General features: G+C 39.2%; 1 long non-coding RNA gene and 9 other non-coding genes across 10 annotated transcripts; 1 reads left to right on the top strand and 9 right to left on the bottom strand.

Moving 5' to 3' along the window:
* Positions 1 to 669: 669 nt before the first annotated feature.
* LOC144424669 (U2 spliceosomal RNA) lies at positions 670 to 863 on the bottom strand. Its single transcript, XR_013476890.1, has one exon. It is a non-coding gene; the product is annotated as a U2 spliceosomal RNA (small nuclear RNA).
* A 975-nt stretch (positions 864 to 1,838) lies between these two features.
* Positions 1,839 to 2,032, bottom strand: LOC144424668 (U2 spliceosomal RNA). Its single transcript, XR_013476889.1, has one exon. It is a non-coding gene; the product is annotated as a U2 spliceosomal RNA (small nuclear RNA).
* Positions 2,033 to 3,007: 975 nt separating this feature from the next.
* LOC144424844 (U2 spliceosomal RNA) lies at positions 3,008 to 3,201 on the bottom strand. Its single transcript, XR_013477064.1, has one exon. It is a non-coding gene; the product is annotated as a U2 spliceosomal RNA (small nuclear RNA).
* Positions 3,202 to 4,176: 975 nt separating this feature from the next.
* LOC144424667 (U2 spliceosomal RNA) lies at positions 4,177 to 4,370 on the bottom strand. Its single transcript, XR_013476888.1, has one exon. It is a non-coding gene; the product is annotated as a U2 spliceosomal RNA (small nuclear RNA).
* Positions 4,371 to 5,345: 975 nt separating this feature from the next.
* On the bottom strand, positions 5,346 to 5,539 carry LOC144424666 (U2 spliceosomal RNA). The gene has a single exon (XR_013476887.1). It is a non-coding gene; the product is annotated as a U2 spliceosomal RNA (small nuclear RNA).
* A 975-nt stretch (positions 5,540 to 6,514) lies between these two features.
* On the bottom strand, positions 6,515 to 6,708 carry LOC144424665 (U2 spliceosomal RNA). The gene has a single exon (XR_013476886.1). It is a non-coding gene; the product is annotated as a U2 spliceosomal RNA (small nuclear RNA).
* A 975-nt stretch (positions 6,709 to 7,683) lies between these two features.
* LOC144424843 (U2 spliceosomal RNA) lies at positions 7,684 to 7,877 on the bottom strand. Its single transcript, XR_013477063.1, has one exon. It is a non-coding gene; the product is annotated as a U2 spliceosomal RNA (small nuclear RNA).
* A 975-nt stretch (positions 7,878 to 8,852) lies between these two features.
* LOC144424663 (U2 spliceosomal RNA) lies at positions 8,853 to 9,046 on the bottom strand. Its single transcript, XR_013476884.1, has one exon. It is a non-coding gene; the product is annotated as a U2 spliceosomal RNA (small nuclear RNA).
* A 975-nt stretch (positions 9,047 to 10,021) lies between these two features.
* Positions 10,022 to 10,214, bottom strand: LOC144424899 (U2 spliceosomal RNA). The gene has a single exon (XR_013477119.1). It is a non-coding gene; the product is annotated as a U2 spliceosomal RNA (small nuclear RNA).
* A 1,053-nt stretch (positions 10,215 to 11,267) lies between these two features.
* Positions 11,268 to 13,370, top strand: LOC144424608 (uncharacterized). Its single transcript, XR_013476831.1, has 2 exons — positions 11,268 to 11,587; positions 12,293 to 13,370. It is a non-coding gene; the product is annotated as an uncharacterized LOC144424608 (long non-coding RNA).
* The last annotated feature ends 5,292 nt before the right edge of the window (positions 13,371 to 18,662 follow it).

Below are 18,662 nucleotides of genomic sequence, written 5' to 3'. Positions count from 1 at the left end.
TACCAAGTTTGCTGATTATGAAAATTGGACAATGATAAATTCATAATCAGTTTTCGGTAAAAGCGTAAATTGTCTATTCCATGTGGCGCAGTTGATGCTGTTTTTCCGTATGATATCTCAAAGAAGAATTTGCACACTGGGCACTGTAAATTTGTCACATAAGTGACATTGAATAACGGAAACTGTTTCACGAAAATACTTCCATATGTCCAAAGCACGCTGCATATCTCTTGCAGCAAGGGATCACAAAACGATCTAGATTCGTCAATAATTTTGAGAGATACCAGGATAAATCACTCGAAATTAATTTGTAACCATTGCGACGTAATAAGCTAAAACAATAAATATTACGTCAAACGTCACGCTGCAGTTAACCGGTTAAAGAAATTCCAGATTCTCTTCGCCTGTAACCAAATACATTTTAATTGCAGTCTCTGCTCTGTGACATCACAATGCCCATCTAACTTCCATTTAAAGAATTCGTGAAATTGTTGTGCGTTCCGAAGTTACTCCGGTGGAAGCAGTATGGAAGATTTGCAGCTGTCTTCGTGCCTGACGCTCCGCGCCCATTCCAAAAGACACGGAACGAGGGTGAGTACTCGCTTTGCCTTACAAAGTAGTAGGAGAAACATGACAAACATTATATAAATCGTAACTTTCCGAATAGGAAAGTGACGGGCCAGTCAAGGCTGTAGTGCAACGCCAAGCCGACCGGTGAGAGCGGAGTGGCAAGCCGAACCCTCGCTCTCGTCGTCGCAAAAATCAAATTAATACAAGAGTGGGGGAGTACCCCACGATTCAGGTATTAATCTGAATAGAACAGTTACTACACTTGATCTTAGCCAATAGGCCGAAGAAGCGATAAATGGTCGGTGTTTTCACGCAATAATGTATTGGGAATTTATGAAAACGGTTCCGGTGACGGTGATTAAGTTTCCACTTACAATACTAATTAGTGGGGCTGGGAATGGTGGACCCATTCTGGATGGTTGAAGGTTACGATTTATTTTAACCGTTGACTGACATCTCAGGTACAAATCATCTTTATAATGTACAATTTTGTCAGAAATGATTACGTCTTCGCAAATTTATCTCTTGTAGCGTTTCATTTAAAAGAATATCACTAACTGTATTTGTAGAGACCCAATAGAGGTGAAAAATAATTGAAGTACCAAGATTGCTGATTATGAAAATTGGACAATGATAAATTCATAATCAGTTTTCGGTAAAAGCGTAAATTGTCTATTCCATGTGGCGCAGTTGATGCTGTTTTTCCGTATGATATCTCAAAGAAGAATTTGCACACTGGGCACTGTAAATTTGTCACATAAGTGACATTGAATAACGGAAACTGTTTCACGAAAATACTTCCATATGTCCAAAGCACGCTGCATATCTCTTGCAGCAAGGGATCACAAAACGATCTAGATTCGTCAATAATTTTGAGAGATACCAGGATAAATCACTCGAAATTAATTTGTAACCATTGCGACGTAATAAGCTAAAACAATAAATATTACGTCAAACGTCACGCTGCAGTTAACCGGTTAAAGAAATTCCAGATTCTCTTCGCCTGTAACCAAATACATTTTAATTGCAGTCTCTGCTCTGTGACATCACAATGCCCATCTAACTTCCATTTAAAGAATTCGTGAAATTGTTGTGCGTTCCGAAGTTACTCCGGTGGAAGCAGTATGGAAGATTTGCAGCTGTCTTCGTGCCTGACGCTCCGCGCCCATTCCAAAAGACACGGAACGAGGGTGAGTACTCGCTTTGCCTTACAAAGTAGTAGGAGAAACATGACAAACATTATATAAATCGTAACTTTCCGAATAGGAAAGTGACGGGCCAGTCAAGGCTGTAGTGCAACGCCAAGCCGACCGGTGAGAGCGGAGTGGCAAGCCGAACCCTCGCTCTCGTCGTCGCAAAAATCAAATTAATACAAGAGTGGGGGAGTACCCCACGATTCAGGTATTAATCTGAATAGAACAGTTACTACACTTGATCTTAGCCAATAGGCCGAAGAAGCGATAAATGGTCGGTGTTTTCACGCAATAATGTATTGGGAATTTATGAAAACGGTTCCGGTGACGGTGATTAAGTTTCCACTTACAATACTAATTAGTGGGGCTGGGAATGGTGGACCCATTCTGGATGGTTGAAGGTTACGATTTATTTTAACCGTTGACTGACATCTCAGGTACAAATCATCTTTATAATGTACAATTTTGTCAGAAATGATTACGTCTTCGCAAATTTATTTCCTGTAGCGTTTCATTTAAAAGAATATCACTAACTGTATTTGTAGAGACCCAATAGAGGTGAAAAATAATTGAAGTACCAAGATTGCTGATTATGAAAATTGGACAATGATAAATTCATAATCAGTTTTCGGTAAAAGCGTAAATTGTCTATTCCATGTGGCTCAGTTGATGCTGTTTTTCCGTATGATATCTCAAAGAAGAATTTGCACACTGGGCACTGTAAATTTGTCACATAAGTGACATTGAATAACGGAAACTGTTTCACGAAAATACTTCCATATGTCCAAAGCACGCTGCATATCTCTTGCAGCAAGGGATCACAAAACGATCTAGATTCGTCAATAATTTTGAGAGATACCAGGATAAATCACTCGAAATTAATTTGTAACCATTGCGACGTAATAAGCTAAAACAATAAATATTACGTCAAACGTCACGCTGCAGTTAACCGGTTAAAGAAATTCCAGATTCTCTTCGCCTGTAACCAAATACATTTTAATTGCAGTCTCTGCTCTGTGACATCACAATGCCCATCTAACTTTCATTTAAAGAATTCGTGAAATTGTTGTGCGTTCCGAAGTTACTCCGGTGGAAGCAGTATGGAAGATTTGCAGCTGTCTTCGTGCCTGACGCTCCGCGCCCATTCCAAAAGACACGGAACGAGGGTGAGTACTCGCTTTGCCTTACAAAGTAGTAGGAGAAACGTGACAAACATTATATAAATCGTAACTTTCCGAATAGTAAAGTGACGGGCCAGTCAAGGCTGTAGTGCAACGCCAAGCCGACCGGTGAGAGCGGAGTGGCAAGCCGAACCCTCGCTCTCGTCGTCGCAAAAATCAAACTAATACAAGAGTGGGGGAGTACCCCACGATTCAGGTATTAATCTGAATAGAACAGTTACTACACTTGATCTTAGCCAATAGGCCGAAGAAGCGATAAATGGTCGGTGTTTTCACGCAATAATGTATTGGGAATTTATGAAAACGGTTCCGGTGACGGTGATCAAGTTTCCACTTACAATACTAATTAGTGGGGCTGGGAATGGTGGACCCATTCTGGATGGTTGAAGGTTACGATTTATTTTAACCGTTGACTGACATCTCAGGTACAAATCATCTTTATAATGTACAATTTTGTCAGAAATGATTACGTCTTCGCAAATTTATCTCTTGTAGCGTTTCATTTAAAAGAATATCACTAACTGTATTTGTAGAGACCCAATAGAGGTGAAAAATAATTGAAGTACCAAGATTGCTGATTATGAAAATTGGACAATGATAAATTCATAATCAGTTTTCGGTAAAAGCGTAAATTGTCTATTCCATGTGGCGCAGTTGATGCTGTTTTTCCGTATGATATCTCAAAGAAGAATTTGCACACTGGGCACTGTAAATTTGTCACATAAGTGACATTGAATAACGGAAACTGTTTCACGAAAATACTTCCATATGTCCAAAGCACGCTGCATATCTCTTGCAGCAAGGGATCACAAAACGATCTAGATTCGTCAATAATTTTGAGAGATACCAGGATAAATCACTCGAAATTAATTTGTAACCATTGCGACGTAATAAGCTAAAACAATAAATATTACGTCAAACGTCACGCTGCAGTTAACCGGTTAAAGAAATTCCAGATTCTCTTCGCCTGTAACCAAATACATTTTAATTGCAGTCTCTGCTCTGTGACATCACAATGCCCATCTAACTTCCATTTAAAGAATTCGTGAAATTGTTGTGCGTTCCGAAGTTACTCCGGTGGAAGCAGTATGGAAGATTTGCAGCTGTCTTCGTGCCTGACGCTCCGCGCCCATTCCAAAAGACACGGAACGAGGGTGAGTACTCGCTTTGCCTTACAAAGTAGTAGGAGAAACATGACAAACATTATATAAATCGTAACTTTCCGAATAGGAAAGTGACGGGCCAGTCAAGGCTGTAGTGCAACGCCAAGCCGACCGGTGAGAGCGGAGTGGCAAGCCGAACCCTCGCTCTCGTCGTCGCAAAAATCAAATTAATACAAGAGTGGGGGAGTACCCCACGATTCAGGTATTAATCTGAATAGAACAGTTACTACACTTGATCTTAGCCAATAGGCCGAAGAAGCGATAAATGGTCGGTGTTTTCACGCAATAATGTATTGGGAATTTATGAAAACGGTTCCGGTGACGGTGATTAAGTTTCCACTTACAATACTAATTAGTGGGGCTGGGAATGGTGGACCCATTCTGGATGGTTGAAGGTTACGATTTATTTTAACCGTTGACTGACATCTCAGGTACAAATCATCTTTATAATGTACAATTTTGTCAGAAATGATTACGTCTTCGCAAATTTATTTCCTGTAGCGTTTCATTTAAAAGAATATCACTAACTGTATTTGTAGAGACCCAATAGAGGTGAAAAATAATTGAAGTACCAAGTTTGCTGATTATGAAAATTGGACAATGATAAATTCATAATCAGTTTTCGGTAAAAGCGTAAATTGTCTATTCCATGTGGCGCAGTTGATGCTGTTTTTCCGTATGATATCTCAAAGAAGAATTTGCACACTGGGCACTGTAAATTTGTCACATAAGTGACATTGAATAACGGAAACTGTTTCACGAAAATACTTCCATATGTCCAAAGCACGCTGCATATCTCTTGCAGCAAGGGATCACAAAACGATCTAGATTCGTCAATAATTTTGAGAGATACCAGGATAAATCACTCGAAATTAATTTGTAACCATTGCGACGTAATAAGCTAAAACAATAAATATTACGTCAAACGTCACGCTGCAGTTAACCGGTTAAAGAAATTCCAGATTCTCTTCGCCTGTAACCAAATACATTTTAATTGCAGTCTCTGCTCTGTGACATCACAATGCCCATCTAACTTCCATTTAAAGAATTCGTGAAATTGTTGTGCGTTCCGAAGTTACTCCGGTGGAAGCAGTATGGAAGATTTGCAGCTGTCTTCGTGCCTGACGCTCCGCGCCCATTCCAAAAGACACGGAACGAGGGTGAGTACTCGCTTTGCCTTACAAAGTAGTAGGAGAAACATGACAAACATTATATAAATCGTAACTTTCCGAATAGGAAAGTGACGGGCCAGTCAAGGCTGTAGTGCAACGCCAAGCCGACCGGTGAGAGCGGAGTGGCAAGCCGAACCCTCGCTCTCGTCGTCGCAAAAATCAAATTAATACAAGAGTGGGGGAGTACCCCACGATTCAGGTATTAATCTGAATAGAACAGTTACTACACTTGATCTTAGCCAATAGGCCGAAGAAGCGATAAATGGTCGGTGTTTTCACGCAATAATGTATTGGGAATTTATGAAAACGGTTCCGGTGACGGTGATTAAGTTTCCACTTACAATACTAATTAGTGGGGCTGGGAATGGTGGACCCATTCTGGATGGTTGAAGGTTACGATTTATTTTAACCGTTGACTGACATCTCAGGTACAAATCATCTTTATAATGTACAATTTTGTCAGAAATGATTACGTCTTCGCAAATTTATCTCTTGTAGCGTTTCATTTAAAAGAATATCACTAACTGTATTTGTAGAGACCCAATAGAGGTGAAAAATAATTGAAGTACCAAGATTGCTGATTATGAAAATTGGACAATGATAAATTCATAATCAGTTTTCGGTAAAAGCGTAAATTGTCTATTCCATGTGGCGCAGTTGATGCTGTTTTTCCGTATGATATCTCAAAGAAGAATTTGCACACTGGGCACTGTAAATTTGTCACATAAGTGACATTGAATAACGGAAACTGTTTCACGAAAATACTTCCATATGTCCAAAGCACGCTGCATATCTCTTGCAGCAAGGGATCACAAAACGATCTAGATTCGTCAATAATTTTGAGAGATACCAGGATAAATCACTCGAAATTAATTTGTAACCATTGCGACGTAATAAGCTAAAACAATAAATATTACGTCAAACGTCACGCTGCAGTTAACCGGTTAAAGAAATTCCAGATTCTCTTCGCCTGTAACCAAATACATTTTAATTGCAGTCTCTGCTCTGTGACATCACAATGCCCATCTAACTTCCATTTAAAGAATTCGTGAAATTGTTGTGCGTTCCGAAGTTACTCCGGTGGAAGCAGTATGGAAGATTTGCAGCTGTCTTCGTGCCTGACGCTCCGCGCCCATTCCAAAAGACACGGAACGAGGGTGAGTACTCGCTTTGCCTTACAAAGTAGTAGGAGAAACATGACAAACATTATATAAATCGTAACTTTCCGAATAGGAAAGTGACGGGCCAGTCAAGGCTGTAGTGCAACGCCAAGCCGACCGGTGAGAGCGGAGTGGCAAGCCGAACCCTCGCTCTCGTCGTCGCAAAAATCAAATTAATACAAGAGTGGGGGAGTACCCCACGATTCAGGTATTAATCTGAATAGAACAGTTACTACACTTGATCTTAGCCAATAGGCCGAAGAAGCGATAAATGGTCGGTGTTTTCACGCAATAATGTATTGGGAATTTATGAAAACGGTTCCGGTGACGGTGATTAAGTTTCCACTTACAATACTAATTAGTGGGGCTGGGAATGGTGGACCCATTCTGGATGGTTGAAGGTTACGATTTATTTTAACCGTTGACTGACATCTCAGGTACAAATCATCTTTATAATGTACAATTTTGTCAGAAATGATTACGTCTTCGCAAATTTATTTCCTGTAGCGTTTCATTTAAAAGAATATCACTAACTGTATTTGTAGAGACCCAATAGAGGTGAAAAATAATTGAAGTACCAAGATTGCTGATTATGAAAATTGGACAATGATAAATTCATAATCAGTTTTCGGTAAAAGCGTAAATTGTCTATTCCATGTGGCGCAGTTGATGCTGTTTTTCCGTATGATATCTCAAAGAAGAATTTGCACACTGGGCACTGTAAATTTGTCACATAAGTGACATTGAATAACGGAAACTGTTTCACGAAAATACTTCCATATGTCCAAAGCACGCTGCATATCTCTTGCAGCAAGGGATCACAAAACGATCTAGATTCGTCAATAATTTTGAGAGATACCAGGATAAATCACTCGAAATTAATTTGTAACCATTGCGACGTAATAAGCTAAAACAATAAATATTACGTCAAACGTCACGCTGCAGTTAACCGGTTAAAGAAATTCCAGATTCTCTTCGCCTGTAACCAAATACATTTTAATTGCAGTCTCTGCTCTGTGACATCACAATGCCCATCTAACTTTCATTTAAAGAATTCGTGAAATTGTTGTGCGTTCCGAAGTTACTCCGGTGGAAGCAGTATGGAAGATTTGCAGCTGTCTTCGTGCCTGACGCTCCGCGCCCATTCCAAAAGACACGGAACGAGGGTGAGTACTCGCTTTGCCTTACAAAGTAGTAGGAGAAACATGACAAACATTATATAAATCGTAACTTTCCGAATAGGAAAGTGACGGGCCAGTCAAGGCTGTAGTGCAACGCCAAGCCGACCGGTGAGAGCGGAGTGGCAAGCCGAACCCTCGCTCTCGTCGTCGCAAAAATCAAACTAATACAAGAGTGGGGGAGTACCCCACGATTCAGGTATTAATCTGAATAGAACAGTTACTACACTTGATCTTAGCCAATAGGCCGAAGAAGCGATAAATGGTCGGTGTTTTCACGCAATAATGTATTGGGAATTTATGAAAACGGTTCCGGTGACGGTGATCAAGTTTCCACTTACAATACTAATTAGTGGGGCTGGGAATGGTGGACCCATTCTGGATGGTTGAAGGTTACGATTTATTTTAACCGTTGACTGACATCTCAGGTACAAATCATCTTTATAATGTACAATTTTGTCAGAAATGATTACGTCTTCGCAAATTTATCTCTTGTAGCGTTTCATTTAAAAGAATATCACTAACTGTATTTGTAGAGACCCAATAGAGGTGAAAAATAATTGAAGTACCAAGATTGCTGATTATGAAAATTGGACAATGATAAATTCATAATCAGTTTTCGGTAAAAGCGTAAATTGTCTATTCCATGTGGCGCAGTTGATGCTGTTTTTCCGTATGATATCTCAAAGAAGAATTTGCACACTGGGCACTGTAAATTTGTCACATAAGTGACATTGAATAACGGAAACTGTTTCACGAAAATACTTCCATATGTCCAAAGCACGCTGCATATCTCTTGCAGCAAGGGATCACAAAACGATCTAGATTCGTCAATAATTTTGAGAGATACCAGGATAAATCACTCGAAATTAATTTGTAACCATTGCGACGTAATAAGCTAAAACAATAAATATTACGTCAAACGTCACGCTGCAGTTAACCGGTTAAAGAAATTCCAGATTCTCTTCGCCTGTAACCAAATACATTTTAATTGCAGTCTCTGCTCTGTGACATCACAATGCCCATCTAACTTCCATTTAAAGAATTCGTGAAATTGTTGTGCGTTCCGAAGTTACTCCGGTGGAAGCAGTATGGAAGATTTGCAGCTGTCTTCGTGCCTGACGCTCCGCGCCCATTCCAAAAGACACGGAACGAGGGTGAGTACTCGCTTTGCCTTACAAAGTAGTAGGAGAAACATGACAAACATTATATAAATCGTAACTTTCCGAATAGGAAAGTGACGGGCCAGTCAAGGCTGTAGTGCAACGCCAAGCCGACCGGTGAGAGCGGAGTGGCAAGCCGAACCCTCGCTCTCGTCGTCGCAAAAATCAAATTAATACAAGAGTGGGGGAGTACCCCACGATTCAGGTATTAATCTGAATAGAACAGTTACTACACTTGATCTTAGCCAATAGGCCGAAGAAGCGATAAATGGTCGGTGTTTTCACGCAATAATGTATTGGGAATTTATGAAAACGGTTCCGGTGACGGTGATTAAGTTTCCACTTACAATACTAATTAGTGGGGCTGGGAATGGTGGACCCATTCTGGATGGTTGAAGGTTACGATTTATTTTAACCGTTGACTGACATCTCAGGTACAAATCATCTTTATAATGTACAATTTTGTCAGAAATGATTACGTCTTCGCAAATTTATTTCCTGTAGCGTTTCATTTAAAAGAATATCACTAACTGTATTTGTAGAGACCCAATAGAGGTGAAAAATAATTGAAGTACCAAGTTTGCTGATTATGAAAATTGGACAATGATAAATTCATAATCAGTTTTCGGTAAAAGCGTAAATTGTCTATTCCATGTGGCGCAGTTGATGCTGTTTTTCCGTATGATATCTCAAAGAAGAATTTGCACACTGGGCACTGTAAATTTGTCACATAAGTGACATTGAATAACGGAAACTGTTTCACGAAAATACTTCCATATGTCCAAAGCACGCTGCATATCTCTTGCAGCAAGGGATCACAAAACGATCTAGATTCGTCAATAATTTTGAGAGATACCAGGATAAATCACTCGAAATTAATTTGTAACCATTGCGACGTAATAAGCTAAAACAATAAATATTACGTCAAACGTCACGCTGCAGTTAACCGGTTAAAGAAATTCCAGATTCTCTTCGCCTGTAACCAAATACATTTTAATTGCAGTCTCTGCTCTGTGACATCACAATGCCCATCTAACTTCCATTTAAAGAATTCGTGAAATTGTTGTGCGTTCCGAAGTTACTCCGGTGGAAGCAGTATGGAAGATTTGCAGCTGTCTTCGTGCCTGACGCTCCGCGCCCATTCCAAAAGACACGGAACGAGGGTGAGTACTCGCTTTGCCTTACAAAGTAGTAGGAGAAACATGACAAACATTATATAAATCGTAACTTTCCGAATAGGAAAGTGACGGGCCAGTCAAGGCTGTAGTGCAACGCCAAGCCGACCGGTGAGAGCGGAGTGGCAAGCCGAACCCTCGCTCTCGTCGTCGCAAAAATCAAATTAATACAAGAGTGGGGGAGTACCCCACGATTCAGGTATTAATCTGAATAGAACAGGTACTACACCTGATCTTCACCAACAGGCCGAGGAAAGTTGCAACGTAAGGTCGGTCGATCAGCGTGGAGTATCATGCCGTACCCTTGAAATCATCGTCGGAATAATCTTCCTCTTTCTTTTTCTCCAGATGTAGTTGCCATGTTCTCGATCACTTCCTTAATCTAGGTATATGTTCCTGATGAGGGTTTATATAGTGAATCGGAAGTTTGCATGTCGGACCTGAACGAAACGCTACAAGCATTTCAGACCTAAACGAAATTATGATCGAAAGTTAGCATTTCGGACGTAAACGAAACGCCACTAACATTTCAGACCCGAACGAAATTATGATGCTCCCCGACTTCTTAAAGGCGGGTTTATCACGCTAACATTTTTGTGACAAATTTGATTCTGTATATCTTTTTAGGATTTTTGGCGTTCACAGTTTCCATAAAGTGGACTTCGTTTGCGAGACTCGAACTTTAAAAGTCAAACGCTGCCGAAATCGAACGCATATAGGTATGTCCCGTTGATGACGTAGTAGTGAGAACTCGTCGGCGAAATTTTGCATTAGGTCAAAGGCAATTATTGCGTTCTGTGTATTTATTTTGAACCGTATGCTAGTTTTATTGGACGGTGCATTTGGAAAACGCTTCAGTGGTTTGAATACATTCCAATATCTTCAAATAATATCATTGCATTATAAGAAATTACGGGGCTCCCGAAGTATGCGAACCAAGATGGCGGACATCGAAATGTAATATGTGTACTAGGTTAGGGTTAGGCCATAATTTTAGGTATAAATACTACGGGAGGCTCTTGGCTAGTCTTCGAACTGATAATAGGACTAAAATAAGAAAAATTGGGAAAAGAATTATCGCCTAACCCTAACCTGTTGCCCATGTTACGTTCCGATGTCCGCCATCTTGGTTCGCATACTTCGGGAGCACCGAAATTACAGTAAACTCAACTAGTTGAGGTCAAGAAGCACTCGAGTTCTTTTCCGGACCTTTTGTTGCAACATATTTCCCAGTGAAATAACGCACACCAGGCTATTTATTCTGCTTGTCTGATCCTATAGCCAGACTTTTGTTATATCGTTGGTATATAGAGGACTTGCACGGGTCACGTGACTTTGTTACTGGACGGCAATAAAACAAAAACGTCCATTTGGCTCCTGTCAGTTGCAAGTCGGATTATACGTTACCGTTTTGTTTGGCTGTTGAAAAGGGTTATTTCGTATTGTTCCGTTGGCTGTACGTATAGTATAGACAACGAAATGGATCTTCAGTTATATTCCACTGATTTCAAAAGATCCGGAACGTCGCGCAATGTGAATATCATCTATTGCCTATTGGCAGAACTGCTTGGTGTCAAGTCCAGAAGCCATCTTACTTGTGTTTCACTGTTTGCGGACAGCACTTCGTTGATGGTGAGTGATAATGTGGTGATAGTGTGCCGTTATCAATTTCTTTAAATATTCACAAGCTCCCTCATTTCAATGGAAAGCAGATGACAAACTACTGTTATTACAGTATTAGTATGCCTAGGCGTGGGCCTACTTGCGGTTGCAGACTTGACTTGTGTAAGAGAGTAAGGAATTGATAATCAATTGGTATAAGGTATTGTTTCCCTAATTAGCAGGTAATCTATTAAAAAGGGGGAAAGGTTGAATAGATAACTAAAGTTTAACACCAGTGGTCATGCAAAAAAATAACCAGAATTCAATTGAATTCGCCATCTAGGAATACGCTCGCCACCGCGTCTCTGATCACCCTGGTAGTTTCACAGGTTTCGATCCCATGCAGGGATAGTTATGTGCGAGAGGATTGCAGCTCTACTCCCACCGAGGGTGGTTCACATGACCGCTGATCGGTTACGACCATCCAAGTCCATGCTTCTGGAAACAAATAACTGGCTCCCCCCCCCCCCCCCCCTCCAGATAAATCCTATCCTAATGGTGCTTGTACAACTGATCCAAAATGTTTTTTTATTGTCATTGGTAAAAAAGATATGCTACCCGGAATCAAATTCATTCACGACTAGTGGCTGTGGTGGGATATGGACCTAAATTTCACACTCCTTGATTTGATCGTTAGATTTTATGAAAACTCTATCTGTATCCATTATCTTACAGATATGGGTGCGACCATGGAATAGATGGATGGCAAAGTATAAGTTGCAACAAGACCACAGTGGCACAAGACCTCAACTTGCGTGACTTGATAATACATCTCCAGTATCCATTTATTGATGCTTATCGTAATGACAAAGTAACTTATGATTACTGTGGATTGGTGGAGATAAAGTGTCCATTGTGCTTTAACGAAAGCGACTTCAAGACGACCCTATCAAGAAGGTTTCAGTCTAAAGTTGGACACCGATACTACAACCAGATACAGTTGCCAATGAAACTTAGCGAGGCGTAATATTGCGACTTTGTGATCTGAACAGAAATTCTGATGGGTAGCCGGCTAGCCGCAACCTTTTGTTTAAAGAATATTATGAGATATGACTTAAGAGTCTAAACTTTTAGTTGAGAGGGGTGTAACCCAAGCTAATTTGCAAATGGTATTCATGGTACCAAATGTATCACACACTTTACAGTAATTATAAATTATATTTGAAAAATAAAGCACATCAAAAATGTATTTTTAAAAAACAATTGGTTTTATCTGCAGATACTAGGTTGATATTGAGATTGACCATTTCAATGCTAAATTTTCTTTAGTCAAAAGGCACACTTGATTCACAAAGATTTGTGAATGCGCACAGTACACCAATTTGTCTAATGTTTTGATTCCATAGGCAGGAGGTTGTGGATCGGTGCTGCTCAGGATGGGATATTTTTGCCTCTAAATGCATATTACGTGTTTCACATGAATCCATCGTGCTCAGATTCGACTGTTTTCAAGGTCTGAAGGCTCCAACAGCCTTATTTTATGGGTACACAAGAGAATTTTCAGTGTGGCATGCATGGGTCAGTTGGAGTCCCTAACCTCAAGATATCTATAAGCAAGGAAAAGATAACCTGGAAGTAACATTCCATAATTTAGAGTAAAAAATGTATCTGCCTCCACAGCCCTTTCAAATGAAAGATATGATGCCTCGGGGGTAATTTCTATCAAATATTTTACAGTATTATGGTTCTAGTGAAAAGGGGTGTAGGCGGCCTTTTTTAAAGTGTGGTAGGTCTAGTTGTAAGACACATTAAATGTTTATGCTAACAACTGCAAATTAATATTGCAACGCATACAAGTTAACAGAATTTGTTGAAATGGTCCTGCCTTTTGCCTTTCTTCAAAACCCCCCCTTTTCTAACTATTCTCTTCCTCTCTGGGGATGGCGAAAATCCAAATATCGATGGGACATATAAGCAGCTGATAATGGGTTATCTTCCCTTTTTCCTGAAAATAAATTAAACACTAATCATCATTTGACAGTGCCAAGTTTGTGTATCAGATCAGTAATAAATTACCTGCTAACTAACAAAACAATCAGACAACACCTTCTGACCATTAATGAAGATTTCTTTCAATTTAACACGCAACTATGCCTACCAATGTGGGTAGTTTTTAGGATAGAATTTATCTGTGGTTGGGGACAGATTGCAAGGTGCAACATCGTACGATTACCATTCTATGTCGGGATTAGTTAGCCAGTTATTTGTTTTAGAAGCACGGACTTGATGGTGGGGGATGTCGTAATCGATCAGCGGTCGTGTGAACCACCCTCAGTGGGAGGAGAGCTGCAATCCCCTCGTCCATAGCTATCCCCGCATGGGATTGGAACCTGTGAAACTACCAGGGGGGTCAGAGATGCTGTGGCGAGCGTATTCTTAGATGGAGAATTCAATTGAATTCTGGGTATTTTTTGCATTAGCACTGGCGTTAAACTTTAGTTATCTATTCAACTTTTCACACTTACTAATAGATTACCTGCTAACTAGTGAAACAATACCTTATGGCAATTATTGATTAATACCTTACACGAGTCAAGTCTGCAAGTAGGCCTACCAATAACAGTAGTTTGTCATCTGACTTCCATTGAAATGAGGTAGCTTATAAATATTTAAAAAAATTGATAACGACACATTATTACTCACCATCAACGAAGTGCTGTCCGCAAACAGTGAAACACAAGTGAGATGGCTTCTGGACTTGACACCAAGCAGTTCTGCCAATAGATGATATCCACATTGCGCGACGTTCCGGATCTTTTGAAAACAGTGGAATATAACTGAAGATCCATTTCGTTGTCTATACTATACGTACAGCCAGCGGAACAATACGAAATAACCATTTTCAACAGCCAAACAAAACGGAAACGTATAATCCGACTTAAAACTTACAGGAGCCAAATGGACGTTTTTGTTTTATTGCCGTCCAGTAAACTAGGTCACGTGACCCGTGCAAGTCCTCTATACAGACTATATTAGAATTAGCATAGGGTACCGGTATAGAGGACTTGCACGGGTCACGTGACACGTGCAAAAAAAACAAAAACGTCCATTTGGCTCCTGTCAGTTGCAAGTCGGATTATACGTTTCCGTTTTGTTTGGCTGTTGAAAATGGTTATTTCGTATTGTTCCGTTAGCTGTACTTATAGTATAGATAGACAACGAAATGGATCTTCAGTTATATTCCACTGTTTTCAAAACACCCGGAACGTCGCGCAATGTGGATATCATCTATTGGCAGGACTGCTTGGTGTCAATTGTCACTTACTAATAGACTGCTTGTCTATTAGTAAGTGTGAAAAGTTGAATAGATAACTAAAGTTTAACGCCAGTGCTTATGCAAAAAAAAATCAGAATTCAATTGAATTCGCCATCTAGGAATACGCTCGCCACCGCATCTCTGATCACCCTGGTAGTTTCACGGGTTCCAATCCCATGCGGGAATAGTTATGTGCGAGAGATTGCAGTTCTTCTCCCACTGAGGGTGGTTCACCCGGCCGCTGGTCGATTACGACATCCTCCACCATAAAGTCCATGCTTCTGAAAACAAATAACTGGCTAACTAATCCCCGGTGGCGAGCGTATTCCTAGATGGCGAATTCAATTGAATTCTGGTTATTTTTTGCATGACCACTGGTGTTAAACTTTAGTTATCTATTCAACCTTTCACATTTAGTAATAGATTACCTGCTTACTAGGGAAACAATATCTTATGGCAATTGATGATTACTTCTTTATACAAGTCTGCAAGTAGCCTAGGCCTACGTCTAGGCCCACCAATAACAGTAGTTTGTCATCTGCTTTCCATTGAAATGAGGGAGCTTATGAATATTTAAAGAAATTGATAACGGCACATTATCACTCACCATCAACGAAGTACTGTCCGCAAACAGTGACACACAAACGAGATGACTTCTGGACTTGACACAAAGCAGTCCTGCCAATAGATGATATCCACATTGCGCGACGTTCCGGATCTTTTGAAAACAGTGGAATATAACTGAAGATCCATTTCGTTGTCTATAGTATACTATACGTACAACGGAACAATACAAAATAATTATTTTCAACAGCATAACAAACGGAAACGTATAATCCGACTTGCAATTGACAGGAGCCGGAAACATCCCAAAGCCGGAAACAAGAAAAAAAACGATGGATCAAATTTTCTCAAGTAACGTGTTCTGATGCCTCCATGGAACTAAAAGAAGACTTCTAATTCGAGGATTGTTTCGGCCTTAAAATTGTTGGAATCCATGCAAACTCCAGCCCACAGCTCGAAACAATAATACCCGACGCAGTTTATCCAATCAGTTTTTATTTATTTTTAACATTTTATTTTGAGTGTTCATCATATGTAAATCATTCATGTCAATAAATGTTTTTTCACGAAGCTCCATTAGTTGATCGCTAACAGCTGAGCTGTGTTGTTACTCGCAGTGTGAACTGGAAAACAAAGTATAAATATTAAATTGATAGAACTGGCATAAAAGAGATCAGCATAATATCACGAAACAGATTAGTAATGTTCAGCAAGCAACAGTAATAATGTGGAATGAATAAAAAAATAAATCCTTACTGGTTATTTTACGTTTACCTAGTAGACTATCACTCTCTTGGTGAACGTATCAATTTGTACTGTTCAGACGCCCAAGTTGCAACTTAAAACATGTGAAAAGTTAACAGTTTAACATGCTGGCATTGTACATTAACTGGATATCATATCAAACAGCTTAAAAACATAGTAAAGTGGTTGAAACTTACTCTAAAATCATATTTTCAAGGCCTATTGACGGCCGGTCAGTTCCGGTACGCTCAATGCATAAAACGCCATTGCCTAATTTCTTTCAGTCAGAGCTTTCTATGCATTGTGATTTCTGTTTTATTATACATTATTGTTTCAATCTTTGAGGAACTAATATTAAACGCCAAAACAGAAGATAAACACTACTCGCGAAAGCGCAATGAAGGCAAGTTCCTGAACGAGTTCTCACTAATACGTCATCAAAGGCCATTTCCGAAGTGCTGTCGATTTTCGTTCGAGCGGTTTTTAAAAATTGATAACTAGAAGTCCACTTTATGCAGGCGGTAAACGTCAAAATTCCTAAAAAATTATATAGAATCAAATTTTCTACATAAACGTTTGCGTGATAACCCACCTTTAACTAAACTTTCGACTTTTTCACCTTGTTAAGTCAGCGGTGCTTTCAGAAATGTGGTATTATTTAAATTATTAGAAAGTGGTATAAGTCCGGCTACAGTCTGATATTATTGGACACGTAGTGGACATAACGATCGTTTCAAAATTTTGTTGTTATTGTTATTATTTGTCTTCATCATTTGAAAAAAAACTGCTTCTCTCTTTGACTACTGAACCAATTGCTTTGAAATTTTCAGTGAGTAAAGATTGATTTTTTTGCCAGAAAGCTATTACTTTTATTTATTTCTAAATTTCGCACGAAATTTGATATTTCGTCTAAAATTTTGCTGTATTATTTTATCCATGGGAACACTGGCTGTCCGGTTTGATTCTGTAAATTATTTCTACGCGAAACTCGGAATTTTTTGTGGGTACTGGTGGCGTCAAAGATAAATACTGCTTCGCTCTGGTTAACGTGTCCATATATTTGAGCACAGCTTTCTTGTTTAATGTGTGTTCTGTTTTAAGTTCGCAAGTTCATACAAATTGCGATGTGCGGTGGTCGTCAGATAGTAAAATTCATTCGCGCTGGTTGTTTACTTTACAACATGTTACCGGTACCGTAATGTGGGGGATGTGGAGTTACGGTACCGGTACCAGATTGTCTCGTAAGGTAGGTACCGGTACCGTAATCAAGGCCAAGGGGCTTGTATTCACTGTTACCGGTATAATTGACTGATTGATTTTAAATATACATGGCTTTTTTTCAAATTACAGAACTGTGCTGGACTTCAATGACACATTTAGCATAGTTTACATGCATATGGTAACGCCATCTTATGATAGTTCTGTAGGGTACGGCAGCTAACGTTACGGCTAGTTACCGGTACCGTAGTGCTTTGTTTCGGGACGGACTAAAAGTAGACACTTGAAAATTAGGCACTTCGGAAAAGAGGGTACAATGGGCGTAATAACTCTCGATCACCACATATGCTAGGCACCTAATCAGGCACTTCGAAAAATATAGAAAATGGGAATTATAATCAATAAAAAAGACAGAAAATAAAAATAGTAGTCACAATGACTAGCCTAGGTGAATATCCAATGAATGTACTTGAGTCTAGTACTAGTAGTGGTATTTGAGAATAATAAGTTGTTACAGATAGGCACTTTGGAAAGAAGGTAAAATGTGCGTAATAACTTCAAAAAGACGATGAATTAGTAAGTGAAAATATTCAAATTAAATATTGTCATACAAATTGCAACAAGTAAACCCATTGGTAATATTTAAAACGTAGTATTATAAGGAGGCGCACGTGCTCTATCACAACATATATGCTAGGCACTTATTTGGTCACTTCGAATTGTTGCAATTTACATGTTGTATAAAATATTTTTAACTAATTCATTACCGGTATCTTTTTAAAAGTTATTACTCCCATTTACCTTTTTTGAGAGGGGCCTAAAAAAGTGCCTAATTTTCAAGTGTCGTCTTTTAGTCTGTCCCCTTTGTTTCTATTTTCATAAAAGTCGAAGGTCAAGAAAGTCTATTCGATTTTTTAACTAGAAGGTCTGTTATTACAGTAAAATCTGTATAAAATACATTATTGATAATAATGGATCTTTTAATAGAAATAACAAACAAAAACGTGATATGGAAATACAGCTCAATTTTTTTTATGAAAGTCTCTTACGCAAGAAACCCTATACCTGTATACGGGTACCGGTACCCTATTTGGCATGGGTTATACCTAAACATGTCTGTCACGAATTTAATTTCGCTGCTGACGGATTTTTAAAAAAATTTGAAAATCTCACATCATATTTTTGTTTGACATTATTTAAGCAGTTACAACTTTTACTTTCGTAGACTGAAATATTTTTGTATTGAAAAAAAACTTTTAAATA

The sequence above is a fragment of the Styela clava genome, chromosome 6 (assembly GCF_964204865.1).
Source record: "Styela clava chromosome 6, kaStyClav1.hap1.2, whole genome shotgun sequence".
Taxonomy (NCBI): domain Eukaryota; kingdom Metazoa; phylum Chordata; class Ascidiacea; order Stolidobranchia; family Styelidae; genus Styela; species Styela clava.
The sequence above is the reverse complement of the archived record's forward strand: the minus strand, read 5'-3'. Positions and strand labels throughout refer to the sequence as shown.